We start from the raw sequence: 26,440 nt of genomic DNA on the forward strand, positions 1-26,440 counted from the left end.
TTGGGCTGGTCGTGGTGGCTCACGCCCATAATCCCAGCACTTTGGGAGGCCGAGGCAGGTGGATCACCTGAGGTTCGGAGTTCGAGACCAGCCTGGCCAACATGGTGAAACCCCGTCTCTACTGAAAATACAAAAATTAGTCGGGCATGGTGGCAGGAGAGTGTGGTCCCAGCTACTCGGAAGGCTGAGGCAGGAGAATCACTTGAACCCGAGAGGCAGAGGTCGCAGCGAGTCAAGATCATGCCACTGCACTCCAACCTGGAGGACAAGAGCAAATATTCCATCTCAAAAAGAAAAAAAAAAAAATCTAGCAAAATCTAGCTGTATTTGTTTTACCCTCATAGTCCAATTTTATTAGCTGTCTGTCTGCCTTTTCTGTTTATGACTTATTGTGAGTCTCATTTTTCCTTCGTTTTATCTGTTACTCACCCCACCACCCTGAACTTCTCTTTTTCTCTCTTCCCACTCCCAGGAGATACTATCTGTCCAAGTACATATATATATACACACACACACATGCACACACACACACGCGTGCACATACACATATGTATATCCAAGTACATATATTTTTCCAAGTACATATATATGAGTACATATATATGTACACACACAATCGTAAATATGCAACGTACTTTTAAAAATTATGTAATGTAATTTTATATATTAATAATTTAGAGTTTTATATATAAACGATAAGTATACTTTGTTCCTATCTTATTGGTTTAAAAGAAAGCTAGAAAACAGGCTGGGTGCAGTGGCTCACGCCTGTAATCCCATCTCTTTGGGAGGCCGAGGAGGGTGGATCATTTGAGGTCAGGAGTTAGAAACCAGCCTGGCCAACATGGTGAAATCCTGTCTCTACTAAAAATATAAAAATTAGTCTGTGGGCGGTGGTGCACACCTATAATCCCAGCTACTCAGGAGGCTGAGGTGGGAGGATTGCTTGAACCCAGGAAGTCGAGGGTGCAGTAAGCCAAGATGGCACCACTGTACTCCAGCCTGGGCAACAGAGTGAGACCCTGTCTCAAAAAAAAAGAAAAAAAAAAAGCTAGAAAACTAAATAAAGATTTTTTAGGTTGTCTTAAATTGATTTTTCTCCCTAAAATAACTGATCCTTTCTTCTAATGCTTTGTCTACATTACCCCAAAACACAGCAATAATTTCAATCAAGTATCACATTCTCTACTTAAAATATTTAATTTTACTAATTTCTTGAAAACTGTATTTTGCAGCATTTGCCAGTTCCGTTGGAAGAAAGTGGTTGTTACTGACAAAAGAGGATTTTTAAAAATCATTCTTGATTTCTTATAGTGGCGTTAGCAATCCTATCTCCACTCAGTGCTCAGCCATTCCTAGGTTATAAAGCTTTGAGATTTCTGATTATTTTGGGAGCAGTACATCTAGTATAATAATTGATACACAGAGAAGTACATCTAGGATAGTAATTGATACTACGTATAGAACTTAGTAGGAAACCTAAATTCAATTCCTGCCCTCATAATAAAAACAGAATGGTGGTTCAGTTTCCATATCTGTAAGATTTGAACTGTGTCATTCATTCATTATTCATAAAGAAATTTATTGTGCCAGTTAGAGTTATATTAACAAAAGGTAAATAAAATATAGTAATATGATATATGTAATGCAATTATTATACTACCATTTGAACATCAAATATTTCAGAGAAAATTTTATTCCGTAATTTGAACTATACTATGGATAGGTACTTTGAGCAAAGGCTTATGGAAAGTCAATATTCAGATTTGAGATTTTGGCATTAACAATGTGTGGCTGAAGAAATAAATTAATCTGTGTGTTAGTAAATTGCAGTAACATAGGTATTTTAAATACAAGTTGGCTAATGGTAATAGTTTTCTATGGGTAAAAACTGCCTATGTCAGGTACCCTGAATGGTGTTTATTGCCTTTGTGAAATATAAGGTTTTAAAAAAATCTAAACTAGAATCAGAATATTATTACTATTATTATTATTATTTATTACTTTTGAGACAGGGTCTCGCTCTGTCACCCAGGCTGAAGTGCAGTGGTGTGATCACAGCTCACTGCAGCCTCAACCTCCTGGGCTCCAGAGATTCTCCCACCTCAGCCTCCCGAGTAGCTGGCACCACAGGCACGCACCATCACACCAGGCGAATTTTTGTGTTTTTTCTAGAGACAGGGTTTCACCATGCTGCCCAGGCTGGTCCCAAACTCCTGAAGTCAAGCCGTCCTCCTGCCTCAGCCTCCCAAAGTAGTGGTAATACAGGTGTGAGCCACCATGCTGAGCCCAGAACATTATCTTTTATTGGTTTTTTGTTTTTTTGTTTTTTTGTTTTTTTGTTTTTTAACTGCTTCTTGCGGAGTAGGACTACCCCGTAGGCAGTGTGCCCAGAATAGCCCAGAACATTCTTTCCATGATTCTGTATCAAATAAGTAACTAGTTATTATGAATCTTTAAACTTACCTTAAAGGTAGGTGCAGAAAGAAAAAAAAAAAGTAACTCCCCGATGAGATTTATCCAGTGACTGTCATTAATCTACTGATTACCACTGTGTGTGAAATTCCATCAGAATTGTCTATCTCTCTCTTTGGTTTTTTTCCCCAATGACAAGTATTTGTCACTGTAACCATTATAACAGGCAACTGTGATATAATAAAAAATGTATATCTGACCTTTGTCCTGGATTCCTGGCACAGACAAAAACCCATGGAATTTCCTGAGTGATAGGAGTGTCTTTATTATGCTAATGAAATGACTGGGCAAAGCGCCTAGTTTCAAGATGAGGGCTGGTCATCAGAAGGAATAACATCATGATTAAAAGATTGGAGCATTGGACCAGCCCAACTTTCAGAGAGGGGAGGAGGCTGGAGAGTTCAATCGGGTGATCCTGCCATACCTTATTCTAGGTATCTCTTCATCTAACTGTTCATTTAGATCCTTTATAATAAAACAATTCTTTCAAATACAGTGATCTCCTGAGTTCTGCGAGTCATTCTGGCAAACCACAAAACACAGGGGAGCTGTGGAAAGCCTCAGCTGGGCAGAAGTGTGGGAGTTTTGGTAACACCCAAAACGTATGACTGGAACCTGAAGTGGAGGCGGTGAAGGACTTTGTCCTTAGCCTGTGGTGTCTGATGGTGACTCTGGGTAGTTGGTGTTCGAATTGAATTGAACTGGAGGACACCTGGTTGACATCAGGTAACTGGGTGTGGAAACACAGCAACAAACACTTTTATTTCAAGAATTGTAAGCTTTTGGATTTATTTCTACTCTGCTTCCTGTAATGTGTAACTAAATAATTTAAATAGTTTTTAAAGAAAAGATGTCAGTGATGTCACAGCCATTATGCCAACTGCTTTTTCTCAAGTTACTTTCATTTTAACAAAACAAATGTTTAAAAACCCAAATTATTACCTACTAATAATACATATGCAGAATGCACAGGGCATGAAAATAAAAGCCATCGTGTACCTATTCAAAGGTCTTTATTACAATAATTTTTATAGAGGTCAAAAGTGAAACCAAACAGACTATGATTTAATGGGAAAGCAAGAGCTAAAATGCCAAAAACTCAAAACACTAGAAATTTTAGAATATGAACTTTCTGTTTCATGAATGTCTTTATAAAATCGTCTTTGTCAACTATACAATGTGAATTCTGCTATTTAAAACAGAATTTACATGACACCTAGATAAAAAGCATTCTGCTAATTTTTGTTTTTTCAATAAAAGATGCAGTGCCAGCATGAAAAAGTTCGGATTATGAATTAAGAGAGCCCTTGAGCATAAGACTGTACTGAGAGTTAAAAATCATCATAAACATTGGTGAATTCCACGTGTCTCAAATAATTATCAATTTTAAAGATGGATGAGAAACAGATGAAATGTACAGTAAAGTTGCCACAAGGACTAAGTAAAAGTCCTCACCACTATTTTTACTAACACTTAATAGTCAGCAGTTCTAAAACATTTGCTAAATACACTTACTAGAAACTGAGGGATGTGAAAGTTACTTATAAAGAAGAAATGCTGAAGATTCAGGAAAAAATAAAGGTCAGTTCCTTTCTGATACAATGCATTTCACAATTCAAGTAATTCATCTGGTGGTAAAAATCTGAAAAATATATTTTCCAGCACACCTTATCCACTTATCATAGTATAGGAAAATAAGTGGATTTCAATTTGGTGATTTAACCTATAGCTTTAAATCTTTAATAAACAAACTTGAAATTCCAAACTTTAATAATGAAAAGGCCATAACTGAAATGATGTCAACCCTGGATATGAATCTCTTACCAACATGATGAAAGCCCCACTTGTAGAGCTGCACTTCTGGTCAGCAGCTGCATTTTTGTTTTAATAAAAGGAGAAAGGGTGCCAGCACACCAGTGCGATCCAAGACATGGTTACTACATAAGCAGTGGGATTAATTGCTTTTCCAGAAAGCCAGAGTAAGCTCTCCTTCCACTGTCCCATCAGGATCAGCTTCCATAAAATGAGTGTAATAAGATAATGTATTACATACGCCAGTAACTCCTACCAGCAGTATTCAGCTGCACAAAGCCATACATATTTATATCAATCAATAAAAACTTCATTGCTACATATATTTCAGACACCACATTTTAGCTCTGTCTTTAACGTGCAGATAAGATAGGCTATAAAGAAGCAAAAGTGCATTTTCTTACCTACCCCTCAAAGAATCTGTCCACCATTCGTTTAATATCTTCTTGCTAGCGAGATAAAGAGAAACAAATATATATTAGAGATTTTGGAAAAACAGCTCTACCAATATGAAGGATCTGGTTTATGAAAGCTACAAATATTTTAATTAGCACCCAGATGGTTAATGTATGATTTTATGATTGATGAAATTTGGAAAGATCATTTTATTATCCCACGTATAGGCAAGAGAAGGTACATTTGGGTTGTGTTGTACCATGATGATTTCATAGGCTCACCTTTTGAGGTGAACATGGAGGAGAAAGTTATTTCTAAACTTAAGAATAACACAGAAAGGAGTATGACAAAGGTTACCCTCCAATCAGAAAAAGAAATATTTTCTTCTAGTTCTACAGTCTGGAGCTTACTAAATCATTTGGGTTTCTAGACAACAACCTAAACGTATCTTCTCATGGCTATCTATGGCATAATCAAATGATCCTTCCAAAACCTATCAATCATTTTAGAAACTATTAGAGAGCCTAAAAACCATATATTCAGATTTATTTCGTAAGTACAGCAGTTCTGAGATTCATTTTGAAATTCTGGCCCACTTAGGAATATGACACAATGTACTACTATTTTAGAAACTGAAGATTTCTCTTGGAGATTTTTTTAAAGATAGGTCTTTCTATTTAGAGAAATAGATTATTGTTGTCCAGCGAAATATAAACCAAACCCAAGACAACCTCTTTACTCAAACAACTGCTGTTTGTTGAAATGATATAAAGAATCATTTAGGTCTCTGCTTCAAATTTGGAGAAAAACAAAAAAGCAAAATTATGATGTTAAGCTAAAAATGTTTAACCTGCATATACCTTCTTAATCTCTCTCTCTCTCTCTCTCTCTCTCTCTCTCTCTCTCTCTCTCTGGCTCTCTCTCTCTTTCTGTGTGTGTCTGTAGCACTGAAAATAGGTAAAAGGAAGAAATTACTACCTTTACTCAGAAATATGCCATAGTAGCTTTAGGAAAATTAATACATACAATATTATTTTGAAAGCAAGCTATTAGATGCTTAAAATATTTTAACAATATCAACCTAGCATTTTCTAAATTCTTAATAAAATTATTTTTTCTTGTAGCCTTTACCTATCCAGAGAAAAAACATACAATGCTATTCATCCTCTATTATAATGTCCCTGATGATTTCCAAATGTTTCTTTGCTATGCAGCAGAAGTATATGATTTCTGATCCAGATGCTTTAAAAAGCAATTCTAACAAAGAAACTTAATCTGAACTGAACTTGGCACAGATTCCAGAAACCTATAGGATGATGTTTTGGAAGCTGCTCAAACAAAAGTTGAAACAGAAATATGCATCCACAACCATATATTTCTGGCTGTTAGTAATAAATGAAGGATACAGACTTTTTCCATAAGTGTGGGTGAATGGAAGTTAATGCTTATAAAATACAGTTTAAGTACCAAAACAGTATTTGAGATTGATGCTTTTTCTTTTAAAGCAAAAGCATTTGTTTAATTCACAAGAAGGTAAAAATCAAATAAAGAAATGTTATACTTGTTCTTTGAAAGCTATTCAGAAACTTTAGTGCCCAACCTCAAGAAAGGAGTTATTTTCTTTATGATATATAGCACATTTATGGCATAAAGGTCTACAAAATATTAATATAGAGAGATAAGGGTATTTGGAGTCAGTTTCTTCCAGTGAACAAGAATAAGTCAGGTACACAGATTTGCAGACTCATTTTGGAGTCCCAGAAGGAGAGGAGAAGAAGAATGGGTCTAAACAATGTTTGAAGAAACAATGCCTGAGAATTTTAGAAACTCAGAAAATATATCAAGCCACATAATCAGGAACTGCTACATACCCCAGGAACAATAAACATAAAAAATGATACTCTAGTAAAATCATAGTAAAGTGTTAAAAATCAAAGACAAAGAGAAAATCCTAAAAGTAGTCAGAAGAAAGGACACATGACATTTCAATGTAAACAATGGAAGTCAGAAGACAATAGATTGTCATTTTCAAAGTGCTTAAAGATGACTCCAACCTAGAATTCTATCCTCAGTGAAAATATATTTCAAAAATGAATGTGAAAGAATATTTCAGACAATTAAACACTGGAAGAATTGATTACCAGCAGTCCAACACTAAAATAAATACTATATAAAAAACATAATTTATTTTTGTACATTGACTGTGTATCATGAACCCTTATTAAACCCACTGATTAGTTCTAGTAGCTTTTTGGCAGATTCCTTAGGATTTTTGACCTAGGTGATCATGTTGTCTATGAATAAAAACAGTTTTACTTACTGCTTTCCAATCTGTATGACTTTTTTTCCCTTCCTTTGTTGCACTGGCTATGGTTTCCACTACAATGTTAAATAGAAGTGATGATGGCAGATATCTTACTTTGTTTCTGATATAAGGGGAAAGCATTTAATCTTTCACCATAATTAAGCATGCTAGTGGCTACAGGATTTTCATAAATCCCTTTTTCAGCTCGTTTGTTGAAAGTAAATGGATGGTGAATTTTCCAAGTGCTTTTTTTTTCTTTCTTTTTTTCTTTTTTTTGAGACAGAGTCTCGCTCTGTTGCCCAGGCTGGAGTGCAGTGGTGTGATCTCAGATCACTGCAAGCTCTGCCTCCCAGGTTCATGCCATTCTCCTGCCTCAGCCTCCTGAGTAGCTGGGACTACAGGTACCTGCCACCACGCCTGGCTAATTTTTTGTATTTTTAGTAGAGATGGGGTTTCACTGTCTTAACCAGGTTGGTCTTGATCTCCTGACCTCATGATCTGCCTGCCTCGGCCTCCCAAAGTGCTGGGATTACGGGCGTGAGCCACTGCACCTGGCCTGAGTGCTTTTTCTGCATCTATTGAGATAGATGCATGATTTTTCTTTTTTAGACTATTTAATGGGATGATTACATTGATTAGTTTTTAAATAATCATAGATTATTTTTTAAAACTGATAGATTCACAGAAAGTTGCAAAGATAATACACAGAGGTCTTGTACATCCCACATTCCTCTATTACAGTTTCATCTGTAATATGAAATGTGGAAAACCACAGAAATCTGATAAAAGAAATCAAAGTTCTAAATAAATGGAGAGATAGTCCATGTTCATGGATTGAACAAGTCATACTCTTAAGATGTCAGATCTTCCTAGCATAATCTATAGATTAAGATGAAATACCAGTCAGTATCTCAGCAGCTATTTTGTAGTTACCAACAAACTGATTCCCAGTTACATCTTATGTAATTATAGTAAAATACCCAAACCAGAACACTGACATTGACATGAAGTGTATGTATAGTTCTATGCCATTTTATAACATATGTAGATTCATGTAACCACCACTGCAATAAAGATACAGAATGATTCCAATTCCATCACTATAAAGATCTTCCTCATGCTACCTCTTTATATGCATTTCCCTCCTTGCCACCATTTCTCACCTCTGGAGACCACTGATTGTTTTTCATCTTTATAATTTTGTCATTTGAAGAGTGTTATATAATGGCATCACATAGTATGTGTTCTCCAGAGAGAGAGAAGTGATAGGATATAAAGAGAGAGAGATGAAAAGAAATTTATTAAGGGTATTGGCTTGCTTGACTATGGAGGCAGAGAAATCCCACAATACGCTGTTTGCAAGCTGAAGAAGCAGGAAAGCTAGTAGTACAGCTCAGCCCAGGTCTAAAAGCCTCAGAACAAAATAAGCCAATAGTGTAACTCTCGGTCCAAGGCCAAAGGCCCAAGAGCCTGGGGGAGGCACTGGTGTGAATCTCAGAGTCCAACAGCCAGACAACCTGGAGTTCTGATGTCCAAGTGCAGGAGAAAAAGGGAATCTTGGCTCCAGAAGAGAGAGAGGAAATTTGCTGAAATCCTCCACCTTTTTGTTCCATCTCGGCCTCCAGCTGATTGAATTATGCCCGCCCACAGTAAGAGCAGATCTTTCTCAGTCAGTTCATCAGCTCACATGCCAGTCTCTTTTGGAAACATCTCACACACACACTTGGATAAGCCCAATCATTCTAATTAAAAGCGAAACCACCTAGTTTCCCTTTCTGCAGAAGAGAGATGGGCTCAGTGCCTACTGAAGCACTGAGAATAAATAATGCTTTACCAGCTATCTGGGTATCCCTTAATCCAGTTAAGTTGACACTCAAAATTAATCATCAAAGTATGTAACCTTTTGACATTGGCTTTTTTTTCACTCAGCATATGCCATTGAGATCCATCCAAATTGGGTATGTATCAATAGTTCATTCCTTTTTATTGTTGAGTAGTATTCCATGGTATGTAGGTAGCACACATTGTTTAACCATTTACCTATTGTAGAACATTTTGGCTGCTTCTAGTTTCTGGCTATTACAAACAAAGCTGTTATGGACAATCGTGTATACGTTTTTGTGTGGACATAGGTTATCATTTTTCTGAGATAAGTCTCAGGAGTGCAATTGTTGGGCTGCATGGTAAGTACATGTTTGCTTTATTAAGAAATTGCCAATATATTTGCCAAAGTAGCTGTAACATTTTACATCCTCTCCATCAATGTATAATAGATTCAGTTTCCCTGCATTCTTGCTAGCATTTGATATTGTCATTATTTTTTTACTGTAGTCATTTTGATAGGTGTGTAGTGATATCTCATTGTGGTTTAATTTGCATTTCCCTAATTCCTCATGATGGTGAACACCTTTTCATGTGCTTATTTGCCATCTGTATATCTTCTTTGGGGATATGTCTCTTCATGTCTTTTTCACATTTTTAAATTGGGTTGTTCAATTTTTTTTAACTGTTGAGTTTTGAGAATTCTTTATTTATTCTAGATACCTGTCCTCTAAAAGACACATGGTTTGCAAATATCCCCCAACCCCGTATGCTGTAGCTAATTCTTCCATCCTCTTCATGTGAGCTTTCAAAGAACAAAAGTCTTATTTTAATTGAAATCAAAGTTAGAGAAACAATTTATTGATTTTTTTATTATGGATTTTGCTTTTGGTGTCCAATAATTCTTTGTCTAGCTCTAGATCCCAAGTTTTCTCCTATGTTTTTTCATTAAAGTTTTGTAGCTTTTTATTTTACATTTAAGTTCATGATTCACTCTGAGTTAATTTTGTACAATTTTTGTATGAGATTTAGGTCAAGGTTTATATTTTTACCTAAAGATGTTCAATTGCTCCAGCATCGTTTGTTGAAGAGATTATCTTTCCTCCATTGAATTGCTCCAACACTTTTGTCAAAAATCAGTTAAATGTATTTCTGTGGATGTATTTTTGAATTCTCCATTCCATTTTATTGATCTATGTGTCTATCCCTCCAGCAATATCTCTCTGTCTTGCTGAGAGATATTGTCTTGTCTTATTATTGTTAATATAATAAGTCTTAATGTATGGTAAAGTGATTCTTCCCATTTTATTCTCTTGTCAAGCTACTAGTCTGTTGCCTTTTTGAAGAATTTTGTCTATATCTATGACAACTCTTGCTGGATTCACAGTAAATTTATATATCAATTTGAGGAGAACTGACGTCTTTACTATGGTTAGTCTTCCTATCTTGTGAACATGTGTCTCACCATTTATGTAGATCTTCTTTGATTTATTTCATCAGTATTTTGTAGTTTTTGACATACAAGTCCTATACATGTTTTATTAAATTTGCATCTAGGTATTTCATTGTTAAAGTGATTTTAAATGGTATTGTATTTTCCACACAAACTGTAGAATCAGTTTGTTGGTTACCACAAAATACCTGCTGAGATATTGACCAGGATTTCATCTTAATCTATAGATTATGCTGGGAAGATCTGACATCTTAACAGTATGACTCTTTCAATCCATGAACATGGACTAACTCTCTATTTATTTAGATTTTTAATTTCTTTTATCAGAGTTCTGTTGTTTTCCACATTTAGATTTTATACATACTTTGTTAGACTTATCCTTGTGTAATTCATTATATTGACACAATTATAAATGGTTTTTAAAATTTCAAATTCCAATTGTACATTGCTAGCATATAGGAAAGCAATCAACTATTGTACATTAACTTTGAATCCTTCAGCTTTGCTATATTCACTTATCAGTTCCAGCAGATGTTTTTCAATTCTTGGGATTTTCTACATAGCTATACATTCATGTCATTAGCTAATAAAGACAGTTTTGTTTTTTCCTTTCTAATAAAAGGTATGCAGGTTGATTTTATTTCCTTTTCTTATCTTATTATAGAGCTAGAATGTCCAGTATGAACTTGAATAAAATGGCAAGAGAAGATGTCCTTACCTTTCTTCCAGTCTTCAGAGAAAAAGTATCTAGTTTCTCATTATGAGGTATGATGTTAGCTGAAGAGTTTTTTTCTAAATGTTCTTTATCAAGTTGAGGAGTTTACAGAGAGTTTTTATCATGGAATGTGCATAAAATTTTATCAAATCTTTTTTATGCACCAGTTGACATGACTCTATGATTTTTCTTCTTTAGATTATTGATATTGTGGATTACACTGATTTTCAAATGTTGAACCGGGCTTGCATAGTTATGGTGTTAACACTTTTTACATATTGTTAGATTTGACTTACTGATATTTTGTTGAGTATTTTTGCATCTATATTTGTAAGAGATATTAATGTGTCATTTTCTGTTTTTTTTTTTATGGACTTTGTGTGGTTTTGGTAGTGGGTATATTAACTCTATAAAATGAATTGAGAAGTGTTCATTTCTCTTCTATTTTATGGAAAAGATTATGTAGAATTGATGTTAGTTCTTGAAACATTTGGCAAAACTCTCCAGTGAAACCATCTGGGCCTGAAGATTTCTTTTTCTGGAGTCTTATAATTGTAAATTCCATTTCCTTAATATTTACAAAGCTATTCAAATTATTTATTCCATATTAGATGAGTTGCAGTAATTTGTGCCTTTCAAAGAATTGGTCCCTTCAATCTGTCAAATTTATATGTAGAGTTGTTTTTAGTATTCTCTTATTTTCACCTGCAGGCTCTGTAGTGATATCTGTTTCATTATTGACATTCGTAACCTGTGTCTTCTCTTTCTCTGTCAGTCGTGCCAGAGTTTTGTCAGTTTTATTGATCTTTCTTTAAAAACTTTCCTTCATTGATTTTTTTTCTTTTTTCTTTTTTTTTTTTTTTTTTCTTTTTTTTTGAGACAGAGTCTCGCTCTGTTGTGCAGGCTGGAGTGCAATTGTGCTATAAATTTCCCTTTCAGAGCTGCTTTAGTTGAGTCCCATAAATTATGTTATATTGTATTTTAATTTTCATCATGTTCATTCAGTATTTCCATTGAGCCTTCCTCATTGACCCACAGATTATAGTATTTAGAGTCTGTTGCTTAGTTTCCAGTGCTTAAAGATTACCCTGTTATTTTCTTTTTCTTTCTGCTATTTGTTGCTATTGGTTTCTAGTTTGCTTCCATTTTGGTCAGTCATCATGTGGTTTCAATTCTTTTAAATTTATTGACTTTTAAAGATAGTCCAGGATATAGTCTATCTTGGTATATGATCTGTGGCTGCTTGAAAAGAATGTATAGGCCAGGCACAGTGGCTCACACCTGTAATCCCAGCACTTTGGGAGGCCGAGGCAGGTGGATCATCTGAGGTCAGGCATTCGAGACCAGCCTGGCCAACATGGTGAAACCCCAACTCTACTAAAAATACAAAAAAATTAGCCAGACCTGGTGGCAGGTGCCTGTAATCCCAGCTAGTTGGGAGGCTGAGGCAGGAGAATCACTTGAACCCAGGAGGCAGAGGTTGCAGTGAGCCAAGATCACGCCACTGCACTCCATCCTGGGCAACAAGAGTGAAACTCTGTCTCAAAAAAATTTTTTTTAATTAAAAAAAAAAAAAAAAAGAAACAGTAGGCTCTTCCTGTTAATCTCCGCTGCTACTTCTTGGCTCTGGGAGGCCCAGGTGGCTCTGCAGCAGCCTCTGCCACCCTGTGACCTGCGGGAATTGGGACATCCCTAGCTGACGCCAGGACACCCGGGAAGCCGAGGAACGGACTCCGTGGCTTTTGAGGATGTGCCTGTGAACTTTACCCAGGAGGAATGGGCTTTGCTAGATTCTTCTCAGAAGAATCTCTACGGAGAAGTGATGCAGGAAACCTGCAGGAACCTGGCTTCTGTAGAAATCATATGGTACAGAGACTGTGTGAAAGCAAAGAAGGTAGTCAGTATGGACAAGTTGTCAGCCAAATTCTAAATCTTGATCTGAACGAGGACATTTCTACTGGATTAAAACAATGGGAATGCAGTATTTGTGGAAAAGTCTTTGTACGTCATTCCCTCCTTAATAGGCACATCCTAGCTCACTCAGGATACAAACCATATGGAGAGAAGCAATATAAATGTGAACAGTGTGGGAAATTCTTCATTTCTGTTCCAGGTGTTAGAAGACACATGATAATGCACAGTGGAAATCCAGCTTATAAATGTACAATATGTGGGAAAGCTTTTTATTTTCTCAATTCAGTTGAAAGACATCAGAGAACTCGCACAGGAGAAAAACCCTATAAATGTAAACAATGGGGTAAAGCGTTCACTGTTTCCGGTTCTTGTCTAATACACGAACAAACTCACACTGGAGAGAAACCCTACGAATGTAAGGAATGTGGGAAAACATTCAGATTTTCTTGTTCTTTTAAGACGCATGAAAGGACTCACACTGGAGAAAGACCCTATAAATGTACCAAATGTGATAAAGCCTTCAGCTGTTCCACTTCCCTTCATTACCATGGAAGCATTCATACTGGAGAGAGACCCTATGAATGTAAACAATGTGGCAAAGCCTTGAGTCGTTTGAGTTCCCTTTGTAACCATACAAGTACTCATACTGGAGAGAAACCCTATGAATGTAAACAATGTGACCACACCTTCAGTCGCCTAGTTCCCTTCAACTCCACGAAAGAATTCATACTGGAGAAAAACCCTATGAATGTAAGAGATGCGGTAAAGCCTACACTCATTCCAGTCACCTTACTCACCATGAAAGAAGTCATGATATAGAGGCTGGGTGTAATGACTCAGCCTGTGGTCCCAGCACTTTGGGAGGCCAAGGTGTGTGTATTGCTTGAGCCCAGGAGTTCATAGCCAGCCTGGATTAAAACAATGTGAAACAACCTGGGCAACATGGTGAAACCCTGTCTCTACAAAAAATAAAATAATGCCAGGCGCGGTGGCTCATGCCAGCTGCTCGGGAGGCTAAGGCAGGGGAATGGCGTGAACCCAGGAGGCGGAGCTTGCAGTGAGCTGAGATGGCACCACCGCACTCCAGCCTGGGCGACAGAGCGAGACTCCGTCTCAAAAAAAAAAAAAAAGAAAATAATTAGCTGGGCATGGTGGCACATTTCAGTTGTCTTAGTTCTTTTTCAAGGACATAAAAAGCCACGGGGGTTTGGGGGTAAGCCCTGTGCATGCGGATCACGAGGTCAGGAGATCGAGACCAGCCTGGCCAACATGGTGAAGCCTTGTCTCTGCTAAAAATACAGAAATTAGCTGGGTGTGGTGGCACATGCTTGTGGTCCTGGCTGCTCAGGAAGCTGGGGCGGGAGGGTTGCTTGAACCCAGGAGGTGGAGGTTGCAGTGGGCCGAGATTGTGCCACTGCACTCCAGCCTGGCGACAGAGTGAGACTCCATCTCAAAAAAATAAATAAATAAATAAAGCCCCTTGAATGTGAGAAATGTGGTAAAACATTTACTCTTTCCCATTCCCTCATAAACATGAAAGAGCTCACACTGCAGAGAAACCTTAAGAATGCAGGAAAGGTGGTCAAGCCTTCAGATTTTCCTGTTTTTGAAGATTTGGGAGGACTCAGAGTAGAGAAAAGCCTTTTGAATTTAAATTTGTGGTTAAGGCCTTCAGTTGTGTTAGTTCCATTTGAAGACATCAGCTCATTCCTGAGAAAAACCCTATGAATGTCCAAATGTGGAATGTTTCATTTCTCTCATACCCACTCAAGTACATATGAAAATGCACACTGTAGCTGGCTGGACCTTGTAAATACGAGAACGTACACAGGATTAAAACTCTAATGGTTTAGAAGCTGCAAGGATATTTTCAGTTTTAACATTTACTTGAAAAGTCACGAAAACTCCCACTGGAAAGAAGTTCTATCAGTGAAACTTTTCTAATTTGGAAAGCCTGATGCAAATTAATTATCCTGCAGTGCTTGAAAAAAATGTATGAAATGTTACACAAGTTACAAGTATATTGTTTTTATCAGTGGCTCATTCTTAAAGAGTCTTGAGTATGCATTTCACCTTGTTTTGCAGGGAAACCTTGAGGTGAGAGTTCTGTAAATGCTCTTTAAGCAATAGTACTTGAATTTCATAGATAATGATATTTTCTTAAGTTTGTTGGTAGAATTTTTGTCTATTCATTTGATAATGTGCTGGATTTATGGTTGAATTTTGATGTTTTTCTAATATGTAGGTAATATTTTTATTTCATTATTTTTTTTGAGATGGAGTCTCGCTCTGTTGCCCGGGCTGGAGTGCAGTGGTGCAGTCTCGGCTCACTGCGGCCTCCACCTCCTGGGTTTAGGCAGTTCTCCTGCCTCGGCCTCCCAAGTGGCTGGGACTGCAGGCACCCGCCACTACGTCCAGCTGATTCTTTGTGGTTTTGGTAGAGACAGGGTTTTGCCATGTTGGCTAGGCTGGTCTTGAACTCCTGACCTCATGATTTGCCCGCCTCGGCCTCCCAAAGTGCTGGGATTACAGGCATGAGCCACCGCGCCTGGCCAGGTAAGTTTCATTTGTATGTATTGTCCTGTGATTAATGGACCAGTGAATAATGATTGTGAATTGTTGGGATTGTCTGACTAGTCTCATTTGGCAAATTTTGATTATCCCTTGTCCATTATACACGTTGCACCTTTTTTTATTAAAGGAAAAACTACTCGATGTAAAGATGTTTATTTTTTGCTAATAATGAGTTGGTATTAATTCCTAAGTACATAAAGTTTACCATAGAGTATCATCTCATGAAAAAAAAAAAAAGAAAAAGAAAAAGAAAATGCATTCTCTGCCACAAATGCTTATCCTGCTGGTTCATGGTTTTTTTTTTTTAGCTTTTCTATATCCTTGCTGATTTTCTGTCTAGGTATTCTATCAACTGCTGAGTGTAATGTTGAAATCACCAATAACTGTGAGTCTGTTTTTCCTTTTAGTTCTATCAGTTTTGTCTTCACATATTTTGCCCTTCTATAGCTTTGTGCATACACATTTAGAATTGCTCTGTCTTCTTGGTGGGCTGACCCTTTTATTATTGTGTAATTTCCCTCTTTTTTCCTGGTAATTTCATTTACTCTAAAGTCTACTTTGTCTGATAGCACATTGCTATATTTTTTCTGCTATCCTTCTTTTCTGAATAATATTGTCCTGGATATAGAATTCTGAATCAACAGTTCTTTTCTTTCAGTACTTGAAAAATATTGTTCCGCTTTCTTCTAGCCTCCGTAATTTCTGATAAGAAATCTGTTCTCACTTGAATTGCTTTTCTTATGGAGTAAGCATAATTTCTTACACATTTCATTCTTTTTTTTTTCTTTAGTTTTCAGAAGTTTTACCATGATGTCTTCATGCATCTTTGGTTTATCCTGCTTGAGGGTTACTGTTTCTTGAATATGAATGTGTATGTCTTTTGCTAAATTTGGAAATTCTTCAGCCATTATTTTTTAGAATACATTTTCAGTAAGGTGTTTCATTTGGGAATTATAAAAGTATCTTTTAAAATAATTTCTAATAGAATTCCATTATAGTCAAAGCACAAACTTATTATTTGAAATCTTAAATTTATTGAGATTTGTTTATGGCCCAGAATATGGTCTAGACTGTGGTGAATATTCCATGTGAAATTGAAAAAGAAAAAAAAAAGTGTATCCTGCTGTTGCTTGGTGAGTGTTTTTTTAAAATACCTTTATTAAGGTATAGTCATAAACAATAGAAATCACACATTTAGAGTCTAATGTTTATATTCACAGAGTTGTGTAACCATCACCAAAATTTAATTTTTAGAATATTTTCATTCCCGTCTAAACAACATCCCATACCCATTATCATCCAATTCCCTTGGCTATCCCAGTCCTAAGCAACCACTATTTTAACTTCTGTTTCTGCAGTTTAAAAATTGACATATAATTCACATATTATGCAAAAACAAAATTTACCCATTGAAAGTGTACAATTTGGTGGTTTTTAGTATATTCATAAGGTGGTGCAACTGTCACCACTATCTAATTTCAGAATATTTTCATCACCCCAAAGAAACCCCATAGCCACTTGCCACCACTTCCCATTTCCTTCTCATCCTCCCAGCCCTGGGCAATCACTACTTTTTGTTTTTATGGATTTGCCTATTTCGGACATTTCATATAAATGAAATACAATGTGTGGTCTTTTGTAACTGGCTTTTTCACTTAGCATAATGTTTTTAAGGAACATCTGTGTTGTAGCAAGTATCAATACTTTATTTCCTTTTATTGCTGAGTAATATTCCATTACTTTGATATACATTTTATTTATATATTCTTTAGTTGATGGAGATTTAAGTTGTTTCCATTTTTGCTATTATGCATAATATTGCTACAAACATTTATGTACAAGTTTTTGTGTGGACATGTTTTTATGTCTTCTGAGTATTGACCTAGGAATAGAATTGCTGAGTCACATAGGGACTCTGTGTTTAACTTTTTTGAGAACTGCCGAACTGTGTTCACAGCAGCTGCACCGTTTACATTCCCACCAACAATGTAGGAGGTTTCCAATCACTCTGCGTCCTCACCAACACTTGTTTGTCTTTTTAGTTACAGCCATCCCAGTGGGTGTGAAGTGTTATCTCATTGTGGTTTTGCATTTCCCTAATAAATAGTAATGTTAGTATCTTCCCATGTGCTTATTGGCTACTTTTACATTTCCTCTGGAGAACTGTCCATTTGGATCATTTAACCCATTTAAAATTGGGTTGTTGTTTTTTTATTATTACATTGTAAGAATTCTTTATACATTCAGAATATGAATTTCTTAATAGATAGATATTAGCAAATATTTTATTGTATTCTGTGGGTTGCCTTTTAAAATTTCGTGATGATACCGTATGCAGCACAAAAGTTTGGGTTTGTTTTTTGTTTTTGAGATGGAGTCTCGCTCTGTCACCCAGGCTGGAGTGTAGTGGTGTGATCTTGGCTCACTGCAGCCTCTGCTTCCCAAGCTCAAGTGATTCTTCTGCCTTGACCTCCCAAGTAGCTGGGATTATAGGCATGTGCCACCACGCCTGGCTAAGTTTTATATTTTTAGTAGAGACAAGATTTCATCATGTTGGACAGGCTGGTCTCAAACTCCTGACCTCAAGTGATCCGCCTGCCTTGGCCTCTTAAAGTGCTGAGATTACAGTTGTGAGCCACTGTGCCCAGCCATTTGTAGCACAAAAGTGGGTTGTGTTTTTATTTCTTTTTCTTTTCTTTTTTGTTTGTTTGTTTTTCCGAGACGGATTTGCGCTTTGTCGCCCAGGCTGCAGTGCAGTAGTGCGATTTCAACTCACTGCAGCCTCTACCTCCCGGGTTTAAGCAATTCTCTGCCTCAACCTCCCGAGTAGCTGGGATTACAGGTGCCCACCACCACGCCCAGCTAATTTTTGTATTTTTAGTAGAGATGGGGTTTCACCATCTTGTCCAGGCTGGTCTTGACCTCCTGACCTTGTGATCTACCCACCTCGGCCTCCCAAAGTGCTGGGATTACAGGCATGAGCCACTGCACCCGGCCTGTTCAAGTAATTCTCCTGCCTCAGCTTCCCACATAGCTGAGATTATAGGCGCCCACCCACACCCAGCTAATTTTTGTATTTTTAGTAGAGACGGGGTTTCACCATGTTGACCAGGCTGGTCTCAAACTCCTGACCTCATGTGATCCACCTGCCTTGGCCTCCCAAAGTGCTGGAATTACAGGCATGAGTCACCGTGCCCGGCCAGCACCAAAGTTTTTCATTGTGATGTAGACCAACTTACTTTTCTCATGTTGCTTATGCTTTTGGTGTTGTACTTACAAAGTTGTTGCCTAATCCAAAGCTATGAAAATTAACTCCATAACTTTATTCTAAGAGTTTTATAATGTAATCTTTTATATTTAGGTGTACAAACCATTTTGAATTATGTTTTCCACACAGTATGAAGTAGGGGTCCAACCAAAATTCAGAAACTCAGTTGTCATGGCACCACTTGTTGAAAATACTATTCTTTTCCAATTAATTGTTGTGCGCCTTTGTCTAAAGCTTAGAGTTTTTAAAATAAATTAAACTAGGTCAAGTTGGCTGATAGTATTAGTCAAGTCTTCTAAAATCTTGCTTGTTTTTTTGTCCAGTTGTTCTATAAATTAAGGAAAATGAGGTATTGAAATTTTCAAATATAATTGTGAACTTGTCCATTTCTGCTTGAAGTTCTTTCAGTTTCTGCTTTATGTATTTTGAAACCTTTGTTACTAGGAGTAGAAACATTAACATTATTACATCTTCTTGATGAATTGATCCCTCTACTATTATGAAAATACCATATTTATCAATGGTAATATCCTTTGCTCTGATAGCTACTTCATTTAGAATTAATCTAACATTTCAGGTTTGTTTGGTTATTATTAGCAAGTTTTATATTGTGATTTATAATAAGAAAATACATCTTTTCATATTTGTCCCTAGTTCCTGACACAGAGTTCCTAGAACTCTTGTCATTGCCCAGATGACAGGAGCATCTTTTGTTCTAATGTGGCGACTCTTGGTGGGCTGCTGGATGGGGGCAGATGCCTAAAAGACTAAGCCATGATTAGAAGCTTGGAACTTTCAGCCCCCATTCCCTAGGATAGGAGAAAGGCTGGAGATTGAGTTAATAATCAGTCATGTCTACATGATGAAGCCACCATAAAAATCCCTGAACTACAGGGTTCAAGGGGCTTCCCAGTTGTGAACACATCCATGCACCAGGAGGGGTGGTGCACCCCAACTCCATGGGGACAGAAGCTCCTGCACTAGGACCCCTTCTAGAATTTGCCCTATATATCTCTTCATCTGGCTGTTCATCTGTATCCTTTATCATATCTCTTAGTAATAAAATAAACTGGTAAATGTGTTTTTCTGAGGTCTGTGAGCCATTTTAGCAAATTAATCAGATCTGAGGAGGGAGTTTTGGGAACTGCAGCTTATAGCTAGTCAGTCAGAAGTATAGATGACAACCGACTACTTGCAATTGCTATTTGAAGTGAGGAGCAGGCTTGTGGAACTGAACCATGAGCCTGCTGGGCCTGACTCTAACTGCAGGTAGACGGTGTCAGAAGTAAATTGAATTGTGGGACACCCAGTTAATGTCTGCTGAAGAACTGTTTGCTGTGGGGACAAATCCCCACATATTTTGATCACAGAAATTTTCTGTATTGTGATGAGGGTAAGATTTTAAAAAATGGGTTTTTCTTATCTCAAGCAAAACATGGTATATTTTTCTACCTCCTACTTATTTTTTTACAATTTTTAATAGCTACATAATAGTTGTATGTATTTTAGTAATACATGTGGTATTGTGATTCATGCATATAATTGTAAAGATCAAATCAGAGCTATTGGGATATCTATCACCGCAAACATTCACCGCTTCTTTATGTTGGGAACATTCCAGTTCCTCTCCTCCAGCTATTTGGAACTATAAAACAAATTATTGTGAACTATAGTCAACCTACTGTGCTACCAAACACTAGATCTTATTGCTTCTAGCTGTTTGTTGTACACACTGACCACCCTCTCTTTACATCCCACCTCCTCCAACATTTTCCAATTTCTGGTAACCACCAGTCATCTCTCTACCTCCATGAGATCCGCCATTTTAGCTCCCACATATGAGTGAGAGCATGGACTATTTGTGTTTCTGTACCTGGTTTATTTCACTTAATATAATGACCTCCAGTTCCATCTGTGTTACTACAGATGACAGGATTTCATTTTTATGGCCAAATAATATTCCATTGTATATTTGCATCACATTTTCTTTATCCATTCATCCATTGATAGACACTTAAGTTGATTATATATCTTGGCTATTGTGAATAGTGTTGAAATAAAAATGGGAGTGCAGATATCTCTTCAACATACTAATTTTCTTTCTTTTGCATGTATACCCAGCAGTGGGATTGCTGGATCATATAGTATTTCTATTTTTAGTTTTTGAGGAAACTCCATACTGTCTTGCATGGCTATACTAATTTACATTCCCACCAACATTGTACAAGTGTTCAGCTTTCTCTTTATGCTCACCAGCATTTGTTATTTTTAATCTTTCTGATAAAAGCCTTTTTAACTGGAGTGAGACAATATCTCAATGTGGCTTTGATTCACATTTTCCTGATGATCAGTGCTGTTGAGCATTTTTTCCTATACCTATAGGCCATTTGTATGCCTTCTTTTGAAAAATGTCTACCCAGATCTTTTCCCCATTTTTTAATTGGATTATTTGGGAGTTTTAGAGTTTTTTCCAATTTTGTTTTGTTCTTGCTGTTGAGTTCCTTATATATCGTCTCTTGTCAACTGGATAGTTTGCAAATATTTTCTCCATTCTGCAGGTCATCTCTTCACTTTGGTGATTGTTTCCTTGGCTGTGCAGAAGTTTTTTAGCTTGATGTAATGCCGTTTGTCTATTTTTGCTTTTGTTGCATGTGTTTTTGCTGTCCTAAACAAAAAAATCTTTGCCAGACCAATGTCCTGAAGCTTTTCCTGCATGTTTTTCTTCTACTAGTTTCATAGTTTCAGGTCTTAGATTTAAGTCTTTGGTGCATTTTGATTTGACTTTGTATGTGCTGAGAGACAGCGATCTAGTTTAATTTTTCTGCATATGATTATCCAGTTTTTCCAGCACCATTTATTGAAGAGATACCTTTTCCCAATGTCTGCTCTTAGTGCCTCAATTGAAAATGGATTGGCCATAAATGCACAATTTTATTTCTGGGTTCTCTACTCTGTTCCGTTGACTCATGTGTTTATTTTACACTTGTACCAAGCTGTTTTGGTTACTATGGCTTTGTAGTATATTTTAAAGTTTGTTAGTGTGATGCCTCCAGCTTTATTCTTTTTGCTCAAGATTGCTTTGGCTACTTGAAGTCTTTTGTGGTTTCATACATATTTTAGGGTTCTTTTTTCTTTCTGTGAAGAATGCTGTTGGTATTTTGATAGAGATTACATTGAATCTGTAGATTAGTTTGGGGAATGTTGACATTTTACCAATATTAATTCTTCTAACACATGAGCATGGGGTATCTTTCCATTTTTTGTGTCCTGTTCAGTTTCTTTCAACAGTGTTTTTTATTTGTTTGTTTTTAAGATGGGATCCTGTTCTGTCACCCAAGCTGGAATGTAGTGGCATGATCATAGGTCACTGCAGCCTCAAACACCTGGGCTCAAGTGATCCTCCTTCTTAAGCCTCCCAAGTTGCTGGGACTACAGGCATGAACCACCATGCTTGGTTAATTTATTTTTGTTGTTATTATTATTATTTGTAGAGACAGTATCTAACCATGTTGATCAGGCTGGTCTTGAACTCTTGGCTGTAAGCAATCCTTGGCCTCCCAAAGTGCTGGGATTATAGGCATGAGCCACCATGCATGGCCTCATCAATGTTTTACAGTTTTCCTTATGGAGATTTTTTATTTCTTTAGTTAAATAATAGATTTTTTTTGGTAGTTATTGTAAATGGGATTGTTGACTTCTTTTTCATATTGTTCTTTGTTGGCATACATAAATGCTACTAATTTTTGTATGTTGATTTCCTATCCAGTAACTTTATTGAATTCATTTATCAAATCTAAACTTTTTTTTGTATGGAGTCTTTAGGGTTTTCCAAATGTACTATTATGTAATATGCAAACAAGAAATTTGACTTCTTCCTTTCCAACTGAATGTTCTTTACTTCTTTCATTTTTTTTTTTTTTTTTTTTTGAGACAGAGTCTCACTCTGTAGCCCAGGCTGGAGTGCAGTGGTATGATCTCGGCTCACTGCAAGCTCCGCCTCCCGGGTTCACGCCATTCTCCTGCCTCAGCCTACCAAGTAGCTGGGACTACAGATGCCCGCCACCACGCCCAGCTTATTTTTTGTATTTTTAGTAGAGATGGAGTTTCACCATGTTAGCCAGGATGGTCTCCATCTCCTGACCTCGTGATCTGCCTGCCTCGGCCTCCCAAAGTGCTAGGATTACAGGCGTGAGCCACTGCACCCGGCTCTTCTTTCTCTTGCTAATTTCTCAGGCTAGGACTTCCAGCACTGTGTTGAATAAAAGTGGTGAAAGTGGGCTTTCTTGTCTTGTTCCATATCTTAAAGGACTTTCCATTTTTCTTCATTTAGCACAATGTTAGCTGTGGCTTTGTCATGTGTGGCCTTTATTATTTTGAGGTATGATCCTTCTAAATCCAGTTTGTTGAGAGGTTTTTTTTTTTTAATCATAAAGGGATGTTGAATTTTGCTGCTTGTTTTTTCAGCATCTATTTAAATGATCATATGGTTTTTGTTCTTTATCCTCTTAATGTGATGTATCGCATTTATTGATTGACATATGTTGAACCATCCTTGCAATCCTGGGATGAACCTCACTTGATCATGGTGGATGATCTTTTTAAATTGTTGTTGTATTCTGTTATTTTTTTGAGGATTTTTGCATCTATTTTTATCAGGGATATTGGCCTGCAGATTTCTTTTTTTAGTTTTGCTCTTACCTATCTAGTTTTGGTATCAGTGTAACACTGGCTTCATAGAATGAGTTTGGAAGTACTCCCTCCTCTTTAATGTTTTGGAATAGTTTGAGCAGAATTAGTATTGATTCTTCTTTAAATGTTAGGTAGAATTCAGCAGTGAAGCTATCTGGGCCCAGGCTTTTCTCTGATGGGAAAATTGTTCTTACTGCTTTGATCTTGTTACTCATTGTTGGTCTATTTAGGTTTTCTATTTCTTCGTAGTTCAATCTTGGTTGTTTGTAGGTGTCCAGTAATTTATCCATTTCTTCTGAGTTTTTCAATTTGTTGGCATAGTCATTCATGATTGTCTCTAATGATTCTTTGTATTTCTGTGGCATCAATTTTTATGTCTTTCTTGTTTCTGATTTTATTTATTTGTTTTCTCTTTTTTCTATTTAGCAAAAGCTTTGTCTATTTTGTTTATCTTTTTCAAAAAAACAGCTTCTTGTTTTGTTGAGTTTTTGTAATATTTTTTAGTCTCAATTTTATTTCTACTCTGATTTTTAATATTTTCTTCCTTCTACTAATTTTGTGTTTGGTTTGTTCTTGCTTTTCTTGTTTCTTGAGGTGCATCATTCGGCTGTTTATTTGAAAGCTTTCTACCCTTTTGATGCAGGTGTTTGTTGCTGTAAACTTTCCTCTTAGTACTGCATTTGTTGTATCCCATAGATTTTGATATGTTGCATTTCCATTTGCATTTGTTTCAAGAAATTTTTAAATTTCCTTCTTAATTTCTTCATGAAATCATGTTGGTTAATTTCCATGTGTTTGTATATTTTCCACAGTTCCTCTTGTTACTGAGTTCTAGTTTTATTCCACTGGGGTCAGAAAAAATACTTGATATGATTTTAATTCTTTTGAATTTGTTAAGACTTGTTTTGTGGCCTCATAGATGGCCTATTCTAGAGAATATTCCATGTGCTGATGAGAAGAATGTGTATTCTGTAGCAGTTAGATTAAATGTTCTGTAAATGTCAGTTAGGTCTATTTAGTCTAGAATGTAGAAACTCCAGTGTTTCTTTTTTGATATTCTGTATGGATAATCTGTTCGTTCCTGAGAGTGAGGTGTTGAAGTCCCCTACTATTACTGTATTATAGTTTTATCTCTCCCTTTAGATCTATTAATGTTTGTTTTATATATTTGGGTGCTCCTGTGTTGGGTACGTATATTTTACTGAATCCTCTTGCTGAACTGATCCTTTTACCATTATATATACCCTGTTTATTTTACTGTCTTTGACTTGAAATCTATTTTAACTAATATAAGTATAGCTACTTCTGCTTAGCTACTTCTGCTCTTTTATGGTTTCCATTTGCATAGCATATCTTTTTTTCAGCTCTTTCAACTCTAACAATATTAGAGTATCCCAAATTTGTCTATATACTGACTTTTACCAGTGAATTTTATACCTTTAAATGTTTTCTTTTTGCATATTAGCATCACTTTCTGTTATATTGAAAACTCCTTTGAGCACTTCTTTTTTTTTTTTTTTTTTTTGAGACGGAGTCTCGCTCTGTCACCCAGGCTGGAGTACAGTGGCCGGATCTCAGCTCACTGCAAGCTCCGCCTCCCGGGTTTACGCCATTCTCCTGCCTCAGCCTCCCCAGTAGCTGGGACTACAGGCGCCTGCCACCTCGCCCGGCTAAGTTTTTGTATTTTTAGTAGAGGTGGGGTTTCACTGTGTTAGCCAGGATGGTCTCGATCTCCTGACCTTGTGATCCGCCCGTCTCGGCCTCCCAAAATGCTGGGATTACAGGCTTGAGCCACCGCGCCCGGCCTAGCACTTCTTGTAAGATAGGTCTAGTGGTGATAAATTCCCTTAGCTTTTGCTTATCTAGGAAAGACTTTCATCTTTATGTTTGAAGGAAAGCTTTGTGGGGTACAGTGCTCTCAGTCGATGGTTTTTTTTCTTTAGAACATTGAATATATCATCCACTCCCTCCTGACTTGTATGGTTTCCACTGAGAAATCTGTTGCTAGATGAATCAGAGCTCCTTTGTGTGTTATTTGCTTCTTTTCTCTTGCTGCTTTTAGGATCTTCTCTTTGTCCTTGATCTTTGAGAGTTTGATTGTTATATGCCTTGGGATAGTCTTATTTGGATTGAATCTGTTTGGTGATCGCTGAACTTCTTGTACCTGGATATTTGTATCCTTATCTAGGTTTGGAAAGTTTTCTGTTATTATTATTACTTTGAATATGCTTTCTACACCTTGCTCTTTCTCAACTCCCTCTTGAACACCAACAACTCCTAGATTTGCTCTTTTGAGGTTATTCTGTATATCCTGTAGGTATTCATCATTCTTTTTTACTCTTTTTTCTTTTTTCTCCTCTGACTGTGTATTTTCAAATAGTCCATCTTTAAGCTTACTGACACTTTTTTTTGGCTCAGTTCATTCTGCTGTTGAGAGCCTCTATTGTATTTTTTCAACTCAGCAAATGTATTTATCAGTTCCAGGATTTCCATTTGATTGTTTTTATTAGTTCAATCTCTGTTATATTTTTCTGATAAATTTCTGAATTGCTTTTTCATGTTACCCTGGAGTTTTCTGAGTTTCTTTAAAACTGCTATTTTTAATGCTTGACCTGAGAGCTCACACACTGCCATCATGATAGGGTTGATCACTGGCTCCTTGCTTTGTTCACTTGGGGAGGTCACAGTTCTGTTTGCTGTTGTTTCTTGTGGATGTACATCTATGGCTTCATAGGATTAGTTACTATGCTTTGAGGATTAGTTACTTATACCAATCTTCACTGGATCTCTTGTTTTGGTCTTTCTAGGTTATGTTCCCTAAGAAGTTCTTTACAGTTTGTTGAATCCCTTTACTCCTAGATTGCTGCCTCATTTTCAGCACTAGATGGCGCCTTAAGCCCAGGGTTGTCTTGACTGTCACAAACGTTCATTATTCTAATTTTGTTTTTCCACACGTCGATATACAACTTTTCCAGCATCAATTATTGAAGGGACTGTCTTTTCCTCATTTTGTATTAC

The 26,440-nt window shown here is 36.7% G+C and overlaps 1 pseudogene; it reads left to right on the plus strand.

Annotated features, from left to right (window-relative positions):
• Positions 1-4,978: 4,978 nt before the first annotated feature.
• On the plus strand, positions 4,979-13,824 carry LOC101001975 (annotated as a pseudogene).
• The last annotated feature ends 12,616 nt before the right edge of the window (positions 13,825-26,440 follow it).

This window comes from Papio anubis, chromosome 17 (assembly GCF_008728515.1).
Source record: "Papio anubis isolate 15944 chromosome 17, Panubis1.0, whole genome shotgun sequence".
In the NCBI taxonomy this organism is placed as follows: domain Eukaryota; kingdom Metazoa; phylum Chordata; class Mammalia; order Primates; family Cercopithecidae; genus Papio; species Papio anubis.